This window comes from Excalfactoria chinensis, chromosome 1 (assembly GCF_039878825.1).
Source record: "Excalfactoria chinensis isolate bCotChi1 chromosome 1, bCotChi1.hap2, whole genome shotgun sequence".
Classification (NCBI taxonomy): Eukaryota; Metazoa; Chordata; class Aves; order Galliformes; family Phasianidae; genus Excalfactoria; species Excalfactoria chinensis.
Window position 1 is genome coordinate 100280333 of NC_092825.1, and position 17857 is coordinate 100298189.

Genomic DNA, 17857 nt, shown 5'->3' on the forward strand with positions numbered 1-17857 from the left:
CAGATTAAGAGAGAGGAGCACAAAGAAAACGATTGTGCTTCTGCTTTTTTTTTGCTGGCATGTCATGTAACAGCCGGGAGGAATATCACAATGGTTAAAAACTAAGATGAAAGCGATGCAAACCTAGGAAGACTGCTTTTGTTAAGTTTACTGATTATAAGCCTATTAAAGCCAACACAAAGATCAGGAAGGTGTGGGACTCTTACATTCCTTTCAGTGTTTTCTCCAGTTGGATTCTGTACTTTGATGAAATTCCTGCAAAATTCTGTAAACACACACAATTTGATATACAGTGAGTGCCAGCCCTTGAATCTGTGGTCCTTAACAAAGGCCAAGAGCATAGTTTTTTCAAGTTTGGTTGCTTTATTAGCTCCTTCACTGTCTTGTATTAAGCTATGGGCTTGACTTTTAATCTGTAACAAAATTCTTGCAAGAAATTTTACTGTCTCACTAAGAAATATTTCTTAGTCTGTTAAATTTGACCAAGGGGGAAATTGCAACATTGCTTAAAAAAATAAAATCTGTTAACTTCATTTTATAAAACTGCTGCTAAGCATCATCAGTTCATGACAACTGAAAGAGAATAGTCCTGGAAGCTAAGCATGCAACTTTATTCATGTGAATGATTGTTCCTCATGTACTAACGGGACAGCGGAGCTCTGATTAGTTGAACGGTGAGATCTGCAGGGCTGAGTTTGAGTCCCCGCTCTTACACTGGAGCATTCTTCACTTACATAAGGAGCTCCATGAAAACCAACAGTCTCTTCATATAAGTGAGCTCTTCGTAGATATGAGGGGCTGTACCTTTGGTGCAGACATACCCTATATGAAGGTGCCTTCACTTCTTCTAACTCAAATTTCATCACTCAGTAACATTTTGCTAAAAACTGAGTTCCACCCTTGATTAGTAGTCAGTCTTTCTTGTTTTGTAGGCAGTCAGCAATGGCTTGCTTCTAAGATTTTTTCATCTTGGACTCTTCTGTCGTCCCATGTATGTTATCCTTTTGTCTACTTTAAGCATTCTGACATGGTGATCCTTACAGCTTGTGGTAATGTGCATGGCTGTATGGTTTTCTCATGCTTATGTTAGTGAAAGGAGAGGGAAAGCTAGATTTTGCTTGAAAGGATTCAAACAAAGGCAAGCTCTTTGGCTCTAGGCATTTTCTTTATTTTAGTGTCATCTTTCCAAGATTTTTGTGGACCTTCTTGTATTGATACTTAAATGCTGCTTGAATTATATAATTGAGCACAAGGCAACAGAATAAAAAGAGCTTTTTCTACTTTTTAATCTCCACTGGGACAAGTAAGAAGACCGGAGATGTGCTCTTGAAAAGCTCTTTTAATTTTAGTGAAGAGCTTTTTTCCTGTTACATGCCTCTGGATGGCAGATCCTGCCTCCAGGTTTTCTTCACACTTTTCTGTATAATCACCTCCAACCATTAAGAAGTCACAGACACACTGAATCATAGAATCCTTAAGGTTGGAAAGACCAACGAGATCATTTAGTCCAACCATCAGCACGTGCCTGTGACTGCTCTAGACCATGTCACTCAGTGAAACATCTACCTTTCTCTTAAACACCTCCAGGGATGGTGACTCCACCACCTCCATGGGTAGTCTATTCCAATGCCTCATCTCTCTTGCTGAGAAGATATTTTGCCTGATATCCAACCTGAACCTGAACTGGTCTGCATGTCTCAGCTCCAAACAGACTTCTGACTGAAGAAAGGTGATATCTGTCTTCATCTGATGTGCTGCATCTAGCTCACAGCCTGCCTCTGTGGTCTGCCATGGCCTTCCACCTCTGGTTTCTCTCACAGAACTTCCTCTGTCCTGCAAATACCATGTTTTGTTATTGAGAAGGATATAGCGGGAAAAGATTAGTTGTGCTGTTGGTATCATTAGCTGGTGAGCATCTTCTCAAGGACCAACATCTCCAAATACAAACACAGACACCCCACCAAGCCTAACAGGAAGCCCTCTTCTCCCAGTTTGTTAATGCATTAAAGCAATGCTAGAAACTCCACGTGGAAACGGGAATGACCCATCAAAGCTCAAGGCTGCACTGAGGTGCTATTAAACAATGTTAAGGGTGGATGCCCTTTGAACATATTGGTTGTTCTTAGCAGCCTGACTAAATCAGATGCACAACACCTGTGCTCAGAAAGTTCACAAGCTGTTATGTTAGTTTACCTGTTAAGAGCTCATCATATTCACAGACTCCCACTGGGGAGGTGTCCTTAAACGCCACTTGAGAAGATTCCCATCATTATGATAAGCATGCCAGCTGCCGAAACTCCCTTGTGTCTTAATCAAGGGCTTCTTAGCTCTGATTTTTTATTTCTGTTTCTTAAACAGGATTTATTCCACTGACCTGTGCAGGGAGCAAACCAAGTCCAAAGAAAGGAGAACAGTGGGACTGCAAGTAGTAAGGAGGTGGCCTAGTGGAGAGGGTAACTTGTGCCATCCCAGTATTTACTCAACTCCTGTGGTCTGATGGGAATCATTTCCTTCTCGCTCTGAGAGAAAGATGGAAATACCCTGATACATTGTTGGTGGAGCACAGTGATGTACTTTTTAGAGTCAAACATACACACGGGAGCTAGGGAATGATTCTCTGTTAAAAAAAGAAAAAAAAGACAAAACTATGGAGGGACACAAACAAGTGGTTATTTGACATACTAGACACATGAAGAACTGTTTTCTCTGAGGCATGGTTTTGTGTGTGTGGTTTCTCTGTTGTCTAATACTACCTTGAAGTAATTTGCATTATGAGTCCTTCACTAGTCTGCCTGTATTCATGAGATACTGGCGGAATGTATTATGTCCAAAGCTTCTGTCAAGTTCTGTGAATCGGTCAACAGCTTCAAAGGACATCAGTAAGAATGGGTAGTTTGTGTGAATACAGAAACCTGATTTTCCTAAGAAAATCAAGATAAAATCCTCACAGGAAAAAAAAGAATTAAGTAGTACCTTCAGCAGAGCAATTGCAGCTAGGATGATTTAGCAGTTAAGATAAACATGGTGTTTTATGGTTGATGCACTAACCACACTTCTCTAAAAGGCTTTTCTCCTGTCCCGAGTTCCTAGCATAATTTTTCTTAGCTGATAGATGTAGTCATCCGAAGAAAATATAATGACAGTTTATGAAGCAAGGTGACATTTACAGCAAGTTTTATAAATTTAAGATACATCTTGGATTTTTCCCAAAGGAAAAAAAGAAGAAGAGTAGTCTAAGAAATTTGCTAAGTCACAAACTTGATGTTTGCCTTGTCTTTGCAAAATGTCTCAATTGTTTTGAGTATAAGCCAGATGGTCTCAACCTCTACTTGAAAATAGCTTGCAGCAACATTTCATCCAGAAAATAAATCATTAGAAAGATGTATTTTAAAAGACTTTTTTGAAGGTGAGGAATGATCAGGTTTAAAAATATGTTGTTTTTTCTTTTAATCGAATCAACTGATTCAACTTATTCCAGTTAATACTCATCACGGGTAGCAAATAAATGCTTTGTGTTTGTGTAGATTACGAGTAGCTCTTCTAAATCATAGTTCAGCAGGATATATACACAACTATGTCTACCTCTAAGCAAGTGCCAGTTTCTAGTGAAGTCATTTATATGCAGAAAGGTCAACTCATGGTGCTGATTTTTATCTATTTTTTTCTACTGGATCTTGGTAATTACCAAAAGGCTCACAAAGAACTGTGATAATCTTGGTAGCAGCCATGTTATAGGAGTTAGCCAATAAATAGCTGAACTGAGCAATACATTACTTAAGTCAACTTGATCTTCATCTTCTTCATTTCCTTACTGTGGTAGTGTGTGATTTTACAAATGCTTCGGACTGTAGAATTAGGATCTGTCTTCCAAAGTTTGACTTAAGTCCTAGAACAACTGCTTTCTGTTTACTTACTGCTCACATCTTGCATTTCACCTTATTATTTAAGTGGGAATTGTGACCATCCAGTTTCTAGGACTGTAGTGACAAACACTCATATAAGCAAAGATTGTTATTAGAGAAATTTTTTACTTCTTTTTTTTGTTTTGTTTTGTTTTGTTTTGTTTATTTAGGGGTTCAATTTTTGCCTGTCAGACTATACATTTTGCAACTTTTGTGACATTCTCTTTATTCTCTAGAACAGAGAACATCATTCTCTCCTGAATGACAGAACCAGCTGTGAGCGAATGCTGTGTGGGTGTAGGTCTGTGTGATGGATGAGTCTTGGTCTTACTTTTAAGCAATTTACTTGAGTCAGCATGATTTGTGTCGCTGCTGAGCTGACAGTGCTTTGGATGCTACATTTCCATACCAAGAAGGACACTTTAGAGATTGAAATTAATTCACCTTTTATAACACAAATGCTTTTCATTTCATACAGCAGTACTGGTATGATGACCTTGCTGAGGCCCACCTGGCCAGCTGTCCCACATCTGGCTCAAATCTTAAAAGAGAAGTAGAAATTTGGTGTATACCTATGTGAAAAAACCAAAACAGATGGGAACACAGAAGGATCATTAGGTTTTACACAAAATAATGAGCTTAATCTGGCCTGTCACTTAGAAGTACAGATGTAACTGGGTGTTGAACTAATGGTGAAGTAATGCACAGTGCAAATGAAAGCTCATAATGCTGGGCCTGGTAAAACCCAGAAAGGCAGTAAGCAGAAGGACTGATTACACTTTGAGAGATGTGGATCCTGTAGACAGCTCGTTGCCTTGCATTACACCACTGTGCAGAACCAGGTGCTTGAAGATAAACACTGTGCTGAGTAGGGACAAGGGACTCGCTGTCACATGATACCTTCATCTATCATAACCCTGGGGCTGTAGTTATAAGGCCAGAGCTTGATGGCATGTTTTGCACAGATCTTCAGGCTGTACTATTCTTTTTTTTTCTTTTTTTAACTTAATTCTCACAAGTTATATTTGACAAAGAAAAAGGATTAGCTCTACTTAAAGCCAGAGGACTGTTAAAAATCCCCATCATTGTCTGCTGGAGTTTTGTAACTTCAAATGCATCTGAGTACCCCTAGTAATAAGATCCTAAAAGCTTGTTGAGAGCAAAGGGGATATTTCTGGATGAGCGTGGAAAGGTGGATGTGTTTATTGAGAATTTGAAGAGAGTTAATGATAATCAAGAACTACACCATGCTTGTGTGCATTTATTTGTATATTTATGTGTGTTTTTAAATATATCATAGAATCATTATAGAGTAATTTGAATTGGAAGGGACTATTAAAAGTCATTTGGTCCTACTTTCCTACAACGAACAGGGATGCCTACAGCTGGATCAAGTTGCTCAGAGCTCTGAGCCAGCCTGACTTTGAATTTTTAAATATATTGGGCAAACAATCTTCCATCATGCCAAAAAAAATAGAAGAGAATAAAGATGTCCTTCTATAACATGAATGGGAAAGTTATAATGGTGTGAGGAATATTGCTTTGCACGTAATGAAGACAAAACCTAATGGAGTTAAAACAAAACAAACAAAGAAACAAACAAAAAAACCCTCAACAAACAGGTTATTTTGCATGTAATTATGTTTCTGCAGCTGACATTTGAGAGTCACAGGAGATGGATCTTTTCCTGATGAAGAGGGCAGAGGGCTTCAGTAGCATAAGCCTGAGTACAGGGCGGAGATAATCCCATTGCGGCATGAGTAGCCTACTGCACACTTTTCTTTATTTCTGTTAGTACAAAAGTATAGCTGTGTCATATTTACTGTGCCTCTCTTGAGAAATGGAAGTGGACAGTCACCAAGCAGGGACAAAATCTGTATGAACCATATCTGAAAGAAGTTCACTAAAGTATGTGCTGCTGTGTTATTAACACCAGAAGAGCTATGGTGTGTTTTAGCTTTAGGCTGTGGTTTCTCAGCAAGACTTCCTACTAGTTCAAATTAAAAAAAACCAACAACACAGGTTCATCCAGTATAGTTACAAAGAAAGAAGATAAAATCATTGGCCTCATAATTTTTGGCTCCGTTCCCTTCCTTTTTCTGCCTCTTCCCAATTCTCAGATGTGTTTCTGGTCACTGTCCAGCAATTCATTCTTTCTTTGCATCTGTTCATTGTTCATTTACACTCCTGGTCATTTTGCATTCACTTGTCTTTCCTTATAGTCTTACATTCCTTTCCTTTTTTGGTTTTGCTCATTTTTTTCCTCCTTGCTTTCTAATTTTGCTTATGTTTAATTACCTTTCTGCCTCTGTATTCCTCCTTCACTTTTTTCTAATCTTGGTCCTGGTCTCTCCCTCTGATTTCCTTATGTGTTAACTTGAAAGTGGAGTCTCAGATGGTGTAAGTTGTCAAATCTGCCCTTCCTCTGACAGAAATCTTTGTGCTCCCTGCCTGAGAAGTCAGCTATTCACATTTCTTAGAAACTGCTATGATATGCTTACTGATGTGTTCAAGCACCTCATGGGAAAATGTAACCTCACATCATTTGTTGGATTCAATGGAAATCCAGCACTTCATACTCACAAAGAATACCTCATACTTCATGAGATTATGAATCACTGTTTAGCAATGAATGATGTTGGAGGTTCCAGTTCTGATTCTACTCTGTGTTTTGGAGAAAGAAAATCAAGCAGCAGGCCCAGAGGGTCATTTGCACCAGTTTCTTGGTCTGTGAGAGACTAGCAGCATAAAGTCTGTTAAGTTTATGGGAACATTTTGCTTCCACAGTTTGCTTTGCCAATCTCTGTAGCTGTCTCAAAGACAAAAAATTGTGCAGTACTTCAGGTAGTGTTTATCTCACTACTGCATCATCATTTAAATGTTAGCTACGTAGCCTAAGCTAGTTGATTAGAAACTCTCTGGGGGTCAATAGAGAGAGATAACTCAGTCCTTGGATGTGTTTGGCTGCCTTTTGGACTGCTTTCTTTCTGTACAAATTGCACAGGAACATAGCTTAGCCTACATCACAGTTTTACTTCTTGTAAATTACTCAAGTGATGTAAGATGAATCTCACTGTTTCCAAGTTGTCTCCAGCCCAATTTCCTGCTCACTCAATACAATTAAGATTGCTTTTATCTAATTATTATTTTTTTAACATCCTATTGATCAACTGCTCCTCAGTTCTTGAAATAAATGACATCTGAAGAACAAACAAACCTGTGTCAGAAAAGAGTTTGGTGTTACGTTAACCTTGAATTGGGCTTACAGTCCTTTCAGTTTTACAGTGCTTTCCAGTTGCATAGTTATATTTCTCAAAAGATAATATACATAGTTAACAAAGTCATTGCTGATATCAGCTGGATTTGGGGCTCATTGTTCTTTCCCAGGCCAGTTTCTTGAAGGAATTTTTTCTGGGGCAAAATAATAGTTCTTCTGGTAGGTCTGTTCTTGGATGGTAGAAAAACTGCAGGAATACCCTTTGCTTTTTTCACTGGTCTCACAAACAGCTCCCGGAGTGTCTGAGCAGGTCTGAAAAAAGCATCAACTCAGATAAACTTCTTGAATAAAAACAAAGCCAACTTAGCAAGGAATTACACGGGAAGGCAATTGTTCTGTGCAGTATTGACAATCAGCTTCTCCATATTTCTTTCACCGGAACTTAAAGTTAATGGCATATTGTACAATGGTGAATTCACATAATGATATCACCAAGCTTTCTTGCAATTAATCACATACTTTTCCAAACACACTTCAATGTAATTCTAGTACAAGTTTTGGAAAAGTTCTGGTCATTGTCTGAAAAGCCATTCTGCTGTCATGCCTGCTAATTGTAGGGCAGCCTCCTGGCTGCTGTCCCACCTGGGGAGACCGGCATGGCTGACTTTGGGCAGCTCCCTGCAGCAGTGAGGCTGAGCTGCTTTTATTGGGGCACTCTCCGCTGCAATGATTTGTCCCTTTTAGTTTTGAAAGCTGGTGTTTGGCAATAGCTAAGGTTTTTTTCCCGTTTTTATGTCTTGGGAGTCTGCTAGATTGTAATGCTCCATTCATTCAGAGCTCCTCTCCACATCTGTACCCATGTTCAACAACAATTGTAAGCCATGCTTACCTGCTCAAGGCTCAGTCTACACCAATCTTCCTTTTATTTATAAATCAGCGGAACTTAAACTCTGAGAGGAAATGGCTGGCATACAAGTAGGTGCAGCTATCCCAATGGATGCAAACTAAAAATGCCTTGACAAAGGCACACTGCTTGCCTGAAACAAGAAATGCCTGTGTTTAGGGAAAAGCCCGAGCCTCAGTCTGTTCCAGTAGAGTTATCTTGAGGATGAGCGGTCTGGAAGAGGAACTGAATACAGACTAAGAGTTTGCCTTCCCATTGTCTGTCATGGGAACATCCCTTGGTGCTTCCCAAGGATAACACATTGAAGGTCTATTGCTCTGACCCAAAGTCTTGTCATTTGAATCACATCTCTGCCTCCAATGATTGCACATTATACAGACCAAATACGATACTTCCTGCAAATAAGTAAAAGCTCATGTGAATGTCATCAAATGCATAAGTTATATTATATTTGCCGTCACCAGGAAAAAAGTGCCCTGAATACTGATGCATCAGTCTCTTTGGCAGGGAGTGGTTTATCAGACCTAGTCAGTCTAAGTTTTTTTCTGCAAAACAACAGACATTGTCCTGTCACTGTGTGTTTCCTTTTGATTTTATTGTTCTGGAGGATGGGCTTCTAATTTATAATTAATGAAAATCTGCCTGTGTCATTGTTGAAATGAAGAAAGTTTTTGGAAATGAAGAAAGTTTTTGTTGAATTCAGGTTGTGCCAATTAAGACTGTAGAGGTTTTCCATTTGTTTCCTGTTCACACCATCTGAGCAAGGGAATATAAATTTCTTTAGCTGATGTATCTGAAGGCTTTTTGAAGCATAGATGAACCAGGACTGGCTCTCACTTTTTCCTTGGTGCCCTTAGCCTTGCTGAAGTTAATGGGATTACTCTTGTGTAACCCAGAGCAGAATTTGGCCTTGCAGATGGGCGTAACTGCCTTATAAATTAGGGCATGATACAATACATAACCATGACAAATGCTCTATTAGGAGACCAGACCAGAGTTTGGTGCCAAAGTGGTAATAATTTACCATCTGGCTGGTCACCTCAGGCTTCTTTGCAGCAAATTAAAAAAATAAAAATTGTACATTTAATGCTAAGTGCTGGCCTGCTCTATTTGCATAGAAGTGCGTGTGCTGGGCTAACTGCAATCTGACTGACAGCTGGAGCCTTGCTCTATAAACATCAACACAACATTTTCTCAGTGCTTCTATTCCACAGCTGAGGGGAAAGAATAGCCTTGCAACTATAAAGTCTATTTTAAAGCCGTTTCCTTACCCGCTGACCATTCCTTCTTCTGGGATGGGAGAGGTGTCTTTAGTGAAGGATGCACTTCAGGAGAGCAAAGCTCCTGTTTCTGCTGTTCGGGCTTTGAAAACCATCCCTATTTGGTCTGGAGGATCTTCTTAGGAATCCCAGACTATCAGTGCCAAACAGATCTTCTCTCCATGGGCACACTGGGAATGGATCTACCCCACTGACAATACAAATGATTTGTTTTTCATTGTCGGTTCAACTGATTACGACAGCTCATTTGCTGTAAGAGAGAGAGGTGACGGTGAATATCCTAAAGTGGACTCGTGTTCCCTGAAAAACTGAGAACTTTTGAAAGAGATTAGGGAGATGATAAAAAAAATACTTTTGGCAAATAAAAAGACAAAATAACCCAAGCATTGCAGGTGTCCTGATTAAAGTTCTCCTGGCATTCCCATCTAAGTCTAAAGGAATTGCTGAGCTCCGTCCCACAGCTACAGCAGGAGCCAGGGTACTTCCAAAGGTAAGAATTATTATTTTATGCAAAAGCACTACACATTTTCCACATAGAGAATGAAGCCTCGGCAGTTTTAGCTGTGTGTTCCAGGTTCTTGCTTCTAACCTTATGCAACGTTAGAACAGTATGTGCATACAGGAGAAAGGGGAAAAAAAGAAAAAAAGAAGGAACAAAAAAAGAAAGTTTGGAGAAATGGCCAGCATGAAACTTCTTGCTGATTTTAAACTGCTCTGTGATGAAGAGATGGCTTCTGTGGTGACAGCATACCTACTTAAAGTGACTTTTCTTGCAGAGAAGCACAAAGTACCCAAAACATTCTCCTCAAGGTGGCAAGTAACATTTTGTTCACATCCTTGATGCCATGCCTGTATTCTCAAAGGCGATGGGGCACCACGATTTCCTTTACATCATCAGGGCATTGCTCTGCTTTGCGATGTATACTGACTCTTGTTCTACGTGTTTTTTTGATGGATTTTTTTTCTCTCTCTGTGTGTGTATTCATTTAAAAAGTATTAAGAGCAACTTGGCAAAGTGATTTGGCTCAGCTAACAGCTACAATAGCTTAATCCAGGTTTTATTATACTGAGGCTTCATTATATGAAGTGAGTCACTTTGCAGCAAGAAAGTGAACCTCGAGGAGTTTGAGGTTTTGTAAATCACAGACTGGTTTGGGATTAGTGAATAGTGAGCCTTTTACCACTGCAGTATCCATCCATTACTTTCTGCAAGGGAGTGGTGAATTAAAAACCCTGTGGCTAAAGCAAACTCAATGTGTGAGGGAGAAAACACTTCCTCATGGCTATGCTTTCAGAAACACCCTATGTATGGTAGGTACATGGCAGTTTTAGATGAGAAGTTCTCTCTTGCTTCCTCACCTTTTTTTCTTTCCTATTCAAAAATGACACAGACCATAGAGGGCCCAAGGGAGGTCTGCAAAGATGATCAAAGGGCTGGAGAACCTGCCCTTTAAGGAAAGACTGAAGGAGTTGAGTCTTTTCACTCTGGAAAAGGGAAGTCTCAGCAGAACCTTACGACAGTTCTCTAGTGTTAAAAGACTGACTCCAAAGTGGATAGAGGCTTTTTATTTTTTCTCTCAAGGAGCCACATGAAGAGCACAAGGGGCAATAGATATAAGCTGCAGTGGGAGTGGTTTCATCTTGACGTAAGAAGGACACTTTTTGCAATCACAGCTTTCCTAAGGAAGTGAGGGAGTCCTTATCTCTGGAGAATTTCAAAGCACAACTGGACAGGGTGCTAGACAGTCTCATCTAAACTCTCTTTTCCACAAAAGGTTGGACCTAATGATGGTCTTTCAAGGTCCATCTTCCAACCTGGGCTGTTCTGTGATTCTCATTCTGTGTGTACTGACATTTGCTATACCCCCTTCTTTGTCTTTTTTTTTTTTTTTTCTTTTTTACCTTTCCATGCTTTCTTCCAGCCAAACACCAGCTCAGTAACATTCAAACTTATTCCATCTTATTGCGTACTACTAGTGTGCCCACATGGATTACAGCTGAAGGAAAGTGTCTGAGATGAGAGGAAGGACACGACATAGGATTCAGTTCAGTGAAGCAGTTATGTATATACACATGACTCATGGCTACAGGAACAATCCCAGGATAGAAACTGGACTGAAGTTGAAATACATTCCCCAAACATGCAACCACTTTTAACCAGGAGTAAGCCCACAAAGCAGCAGCAGCATTCCATCCTTTCTTTTGCAAGGGTTGCACCAGCATGGAAAAAAGGATACTGATGAATCTGGGATCTTAGCGGAGTGACACCAACATGCAGGTTGGAGCAGCCTTATCACCAGGGCTGAATATGAGCTGTTGGGGAGCATGGGGCTCCCCAAGTTCTAGGTCTCTCTGGGTGCTGCTGTGTGTCTCGCTTCTTTCCAAACCACTCCTGATCATCTTGGTCCATCTCCCAGCCACTGGATGTTGCTGCAACTTTGTTGATAGGGATTAAAAATGCTGGCTGTTTTCTATGGCCTATCCATCTTCTGTTCCTGTGAGTTGGATAGCATGAGATCTCTAAGACTGCCACTGCAAGAGTTATTTGCCAACTGCTGGATCATTCTCAGGCCTTCTTTTTTACTTCTGTTTAGCGTTCCCACATCTCTCATGAAGTGTCATGTCAAATTCACCCAATTCCTTTAGCCAAAAACACAAACCCCAAATAGGAAAAAAAACAACAGCAACAACTAAAAAAACCATTTTGCTTCTACTCCTAAACTGAAACATTCCCATATTTGCAATTCAGAGCAACAAATAGTTCATAGTGTGCTTGAATTTTATTTAAAAGAAAATGGTGATGTTTCTCTTTTGGTTAAATTAAACATCTCCCTCGGCACATAATGTTTTCTTTCCTCAGTCTTTAGGTTTACTACAAATAAATATAAGACAAAATTACTATTTCAAATTGATTTGAAATGATAAGAGGATTTTATTATGATCTGCTAGTTAAATGAAGTGTCAGAAATACACTGCCATTCTTGCTTGAAATTCTGGAGGACAGGGCTGTGCTGTATTTGCAAGATGGAACAAAAGTCTCCCTTATTCCCATCAGTTGCTAAAGCAGCCCAGTGTGCCTAGTCATCCTTACAGTATCACTCTAAGTTTACAGATAATATGTTTTATTTTCTGCATTGCTGCCAAATGACCTTCCATTTCTGCTTTTCACTGATTTACCCGTCTGAGTTCAGTAAAAAGCTAATAACTATCCCTGCAGAGCAGAGCTGCTTCTGCTATTGCCAGTAGTTCTATGAAGTTCACATAGTATGGAATAATTGACGAAATGCTTTCAAGTTTCCACATGAGAGAGGAAGCCATAGGGCACTGGTCAGTCATATGTTTTGGTACTTTCTTTATTTTTAGAAACCCTCATAAAGCAAATTATTAATAAATAGAGGAAAGACAGACACCACTTTTCTTGTTTTTGTTACTTTTTATCACAGTGGGATTCACATACCATGTCTACCCTGCAGGGATAGAAGACACTGGGGCTTGGTGTATCCTTTTGTGGAAGGTTTTCTTTCTCAAGTCCAATTCATAAAAGATATCCCAGCCTTGGTTACGCACTGCCCAGATCCTTGAGAACTCTCATTCCAGATCTGCATGAGGATGGATTGTTCTCTACAGTGTTAATTCCTACAGTTTTGTCTCATCTGATTTTAAATATTTCAATCAGTAGGAACTCATGCTAATCCTTCTCAGTGTTTACTCATGAAATCAATGGCGGTGTTTTCTTCCTTGTAGGCAATAAACAGCTTGGCATCTTCTCTTATGACCTTGCATAGAGGAGAGAATTCTCAGTAGTTGCCGCATCTTCATGATATAGAAAGGCCTCCAAGCATAACTGCAGTTACTTAAGTTCAGTGACTACTGGCTGTGCCAATAGCTGAACATATGTGCGAGTGTTTTACTGTGTTGTGGGCTTATTGCTGGCAATTTGAGGAAGGCAATGTAAGTGGGAGGTAAGGTAGTACCAGTTTGAGTTCCTCATTTGTGATTTCTCTTTCCAGGTCATGATTAAAAAGTGTTAAGTAAGTTTTGTTATGCAAACCTTCAGAAGCGATCTGAATTTATATAGAGAGAGAATAAATAGCTCCCTCCCTCCCTCCCTTTCTCCATCCTGAATTTCATCTCCAGACAATGAAAATATCCACACAGAGCAATGTATTTCTGGTACATTTCACACAGTATTATAAGGAGAGAGAAGGAAAGATCTAAATGCTTCAAAATGAAATACTCTGTTAAGCAGCACATGGTCTAACACTGATGTCAGGCATTGCTAGCCCCATGGTTTACATGATGCTAGCTAGTATTTTTCTTTCCTATCTAGAAGTTCTGATACTGAAATAATTTACTGCCAAGAAACACAATTATTTTCATTACATTTTTATGGGAAAAAGAACCAAAACCATATATTTTATTCACTCTGGAACAAATGTTTTACTGTGAGGCTAATGTAGTTGTAATGCATGTATTGCTTTGTGTCTTCTTACAGGCATTTCTTTTTCTTGTGTCAAAAAAGGCAGTCATATCTTTTTTTAATGAATTTATTGTGCCATGTATTTCTCAATAGTTTGTTATTTTCCAGATGTTCAGTAATTTATTTTTCTTAATATTTGCTCCATTACTGCTAGATTCAGCAGTCAGACTTACAAGGGGATAATTTTGGGGACCATTCAATTTGTTGTTAATTGCTAGTAATTTTTGTTGTTTTTATTTTTAAAGCATCTAAATGCACCACCATGATCAGAACCCATTGTGGAAAGCACAATATGTACATTTAGGAGGAGACATGATCAAGCTGCCCAGTGTACTAATAGAACCTCCCCTTTTATTGAAAATCTGCATTTTGCTTTCCTCTAGCACTCCAGTTCCTCCAGACCCTCACAAATTATTGGCATGACCAATTCATTGAGTAACTCCCTTGATACATTAGCATGAACACCACATAGCGAAGAAAATGAGTTTGTATCTCGCTTAATCTCTCTCACATTCTTTTACAATAGCTTTTACAGCTTGATGAGCACATAAATGGATTTTCTTACCATTTCTAGTTAAACGTGAATGTAAGAAAGGAGATTAGCACCTTTTAGCTTGTTTATGAATTCAGATCTACCTCTCAGCTGTTGGTACATAGATATATTTTCTGTAGTATTTTCTTACCTCTCCCAGGTTGCCTGCTTGTTTGCATCTGACTTGGCTAGCTTCACTGCATAGCGAGGGGATCTTGTTTCTGACTCCTTATTCAAAGCTATCAAAGAGCTTGAAATGGAGAGCACTGAAGAATATGGTTGTCCTAGTTGTGAGCCACAGGGTGATCATAAAAAATGGATGGCAGTGAAACACCAAAGTTAGTTCTGGTTGAGCTGTGTTCTACCTGGCCTACAACCTGTTTGTTCAGGGTCATTCAAACATCACCGTAGCTGTTTGTGATCTGCAGGGCAGGAACACTCTTTGTCTCTAACACCTCTCTTTAATTTTGCCTTTGTTTTAACCTGAGGAATATTCCCAGGTTACCACAACTGAGACCTAAGCTAGACACTGAGTGAATTTCATTGCCTTATAAAAGTGGGGTGTGACTTTCAATTCCCTAATTTAGAGCTAGAATCCAGAGATCCTGTAGGAGCCCTTTGGAGTAAAGATGGTGCTGTCTTCCTCCTTTTGAAGCTATGAACCATTCCAAGATGCAAAGGAAGGAGCTTGGAACTGTGCTTCCCAGTCAACCACACAATAAGAGATGCCAGTTTGCCCGGACTTGTCCTGAACACCAAGTGAAACACATGAGATTCATACTCGGTCCTTTTGATCAGTGCTCTTTTAGCTCTAACCATGGATCCCGACCTTCAGCCTGGCAGGCTGCAATAACCTTAACCACTCAGTAAGTTATAGCTTGCAATAGCCAAAGCAGTTCTTCAGACTCATGGACAATTCTTGGGCTGCTTCTATATTACTCAGCCCATGCATCCAGGCACGTCCATGTGTCCCTAAAAGCATCCAGGAAAAGTAGGAAGCTGACATGAAATTGCTACTTTGGTCTATTTCTGCTGGAGCAGACTGCGAGAAGTATTCTCATGGCAGAGGTCTGTGTTGGCTTCCCTTTTTCTCTTGGGAACCTCTTGGAGTCAGCAACCGGGTGCATTGTAAGCCAGATGAATTCCTCTGGCAGTGGTGGTAGCCCAAGGGATTTCCTAGAGGCTCTGTATCCAATGTGTCCCCAGTAAGATGCAGTGGGAGAGGCTAGTAAATACCCCAGGAAGGAGCCATGTGAATCTCCCAGGAGCTGGCTGCAAATATTAAGAATTGTTCTGGCAGGCCATAGATCTTCATATTCTTCTACTGATAGCCTCGGTTGCCTTGGATTTCAAACCTGTAATGCCAACAATGTGGGCGAAAAAATACTCCTCCTGGATAAATTTGGTGTGTGTTGACTATTGCTTGGCAATGTACTTGCAAGTGGGACTGTCACCAAAACTGAATGCCTGTCTCAGTATCTCAGTTCTGAGGCTATTTCCTCAGAGGCAATGTAACAGACTCTTTCAGTAAAGGGTCTCACTCCATGTCTGACCCATCATTAAGCCCACTCTGGCCTGGTACCGGAGAGTCTTTTTGACTTGAAATTATGATTAGTCTCTATATTAGCCATGTTAAATGGCAAATGGTTTCTTTTTCTTTCTAAGGTTTCTTTTTCTGAAAGAAACCCAGTACTGAAGAGTTTCTTGTGGTCCCAAGAACACATTTTCCAAATCTATAATTTTCACACAAAACGTGGAGAAGTCATGTAGCAGCACAAGTTTTGTTCCCCACAAGTTCTCAGTGGTGGTTTTACATCCATAATTAAGATGTCTGTTCTTACCACATAACTTGTTATATTATCTGCTAATGACCCAAATGTTTCATTTTTCTGACATGGAACACAAGGATATCAGCATTATTATCTATAGAAAGCAGGAAACCACATGTGAGGCCTCAGAAATAGATGGGGCTTTTTTCTCAGTTAGGTCTATATTCAAAAGATAAGGGAAAAAATGATTTCTTGTGTTGTTGTCAGGACCATAAATTAGAGTGACTAAATCACAGGGTTGGGAAAAGCTGCTGTTCCTTATTGACCCAAGTGTGTGGTAGCTTGAGATTTGGGAGAAACTGACCGAAAAGATGCTCTTTTTGGTGTGAACAGATTAATGATGCCCATGAGCAGCAGAGACAAATCTGAGTTACCAATGATGGAAAAGGACAGCAGAAAATACTAAAACTAACAAACTTGCAAATATGTATTCCTTTGTCTATTTATTTCAGGACCTGGAAGTATTTATGACAAAGCAATATGTGCATGTAACTTTTCAAAGGGGCCTTGCTTTCTGCTGTATAACCTCTGATACGACCAGTGAGCATTTAGGCCCCATTCCTGCCATACTGTTGAGAGTGTGATCTGCTCTCAGGGTTACCTCTTGCACCTTCAAGAATCTGCTGAAGGTTTTCTCTGGGAAATGCATCTAGCAGCCTGGGATCCTTTCAGCTAATCCACTCTGTGTAGTAGGTATTTTTCTTCCTTGGAGATCTGGAAATGCACTCAAGTGTATGTTCCTTGTTTTGTAGCACAATACTCAGTGCCAAATTCTGCGTGCTTTACTTGCCTCAAGCTGTTACATGTTGCTCTCTAAGGGTTTGGACTAATGTTACTTTTTAATTCCCCCTTTTTTTTTGTTCTTTCTTTCCCTCTCTTTTTTTTTTTTTTTTTTAGTTTTTCTTTTTTTCCCAACCTGGTTTGGAAGAAAAACAGCCACAGCGCTTAGAAGTATTGAATACCTTTTGTTGTTGTTGTTTAGTTACGCAGTCTCTGCACACACTGTTTTAATACAAAATATTTTCAAATAATCAGTGATTAACTCAAGAGCTTATTTATACTTTTAGCCACCTGGGCTAGATATTGGCAGCAGCAGCTAATTGAGAGATTGCAAGGATATGACAAATACTATGGAGAGGTCATCTGTCTACTGAAATCAACTCAAATTATAGTAACAGCATGTAATTAAATTGCAGCTTGCTTTCTTGACATGAATCCCTCTCTGGCTTGGTATTCATCTACTGTTTGCCTGGCTTTATACTTTCAATGGTTTGTAACCTTGCTTTTCCTTCCGGCAATCACCTACTATTTTTCCAAGACTCTAAAAGCCACCAAAGCTGTAAGGAGTTGTTTTTGTTTCTCTGTTACATATTTACACTTGTCTGACTGTAGCGGAAGAACCCAGAGTCAGCCTTTTTTCTCTGGGATGCTACAAACCTTTGGTGAGAGCTTTTGTAGGTCGTTCAATCCAAGAACATGGATAAGTTAATTACTTACAGTTCTACTAAAGTAGAGCAACTCCTGAAGCCCTGACCAGGTGTGCTTTCTCAACCTGATAAACCTGAGACCTTATTGTGGCCTTCTAGTACTAGGAGTGAACTTACAAGCTGGAAGGGAACCAATTTTTTACATGATCTGATAAGGATAGGAGAAGGGAGAATGGTTTAAACTAAAAGAGGTTAGATTTAGGGAGAAACTTTTCACTCAGAGGGT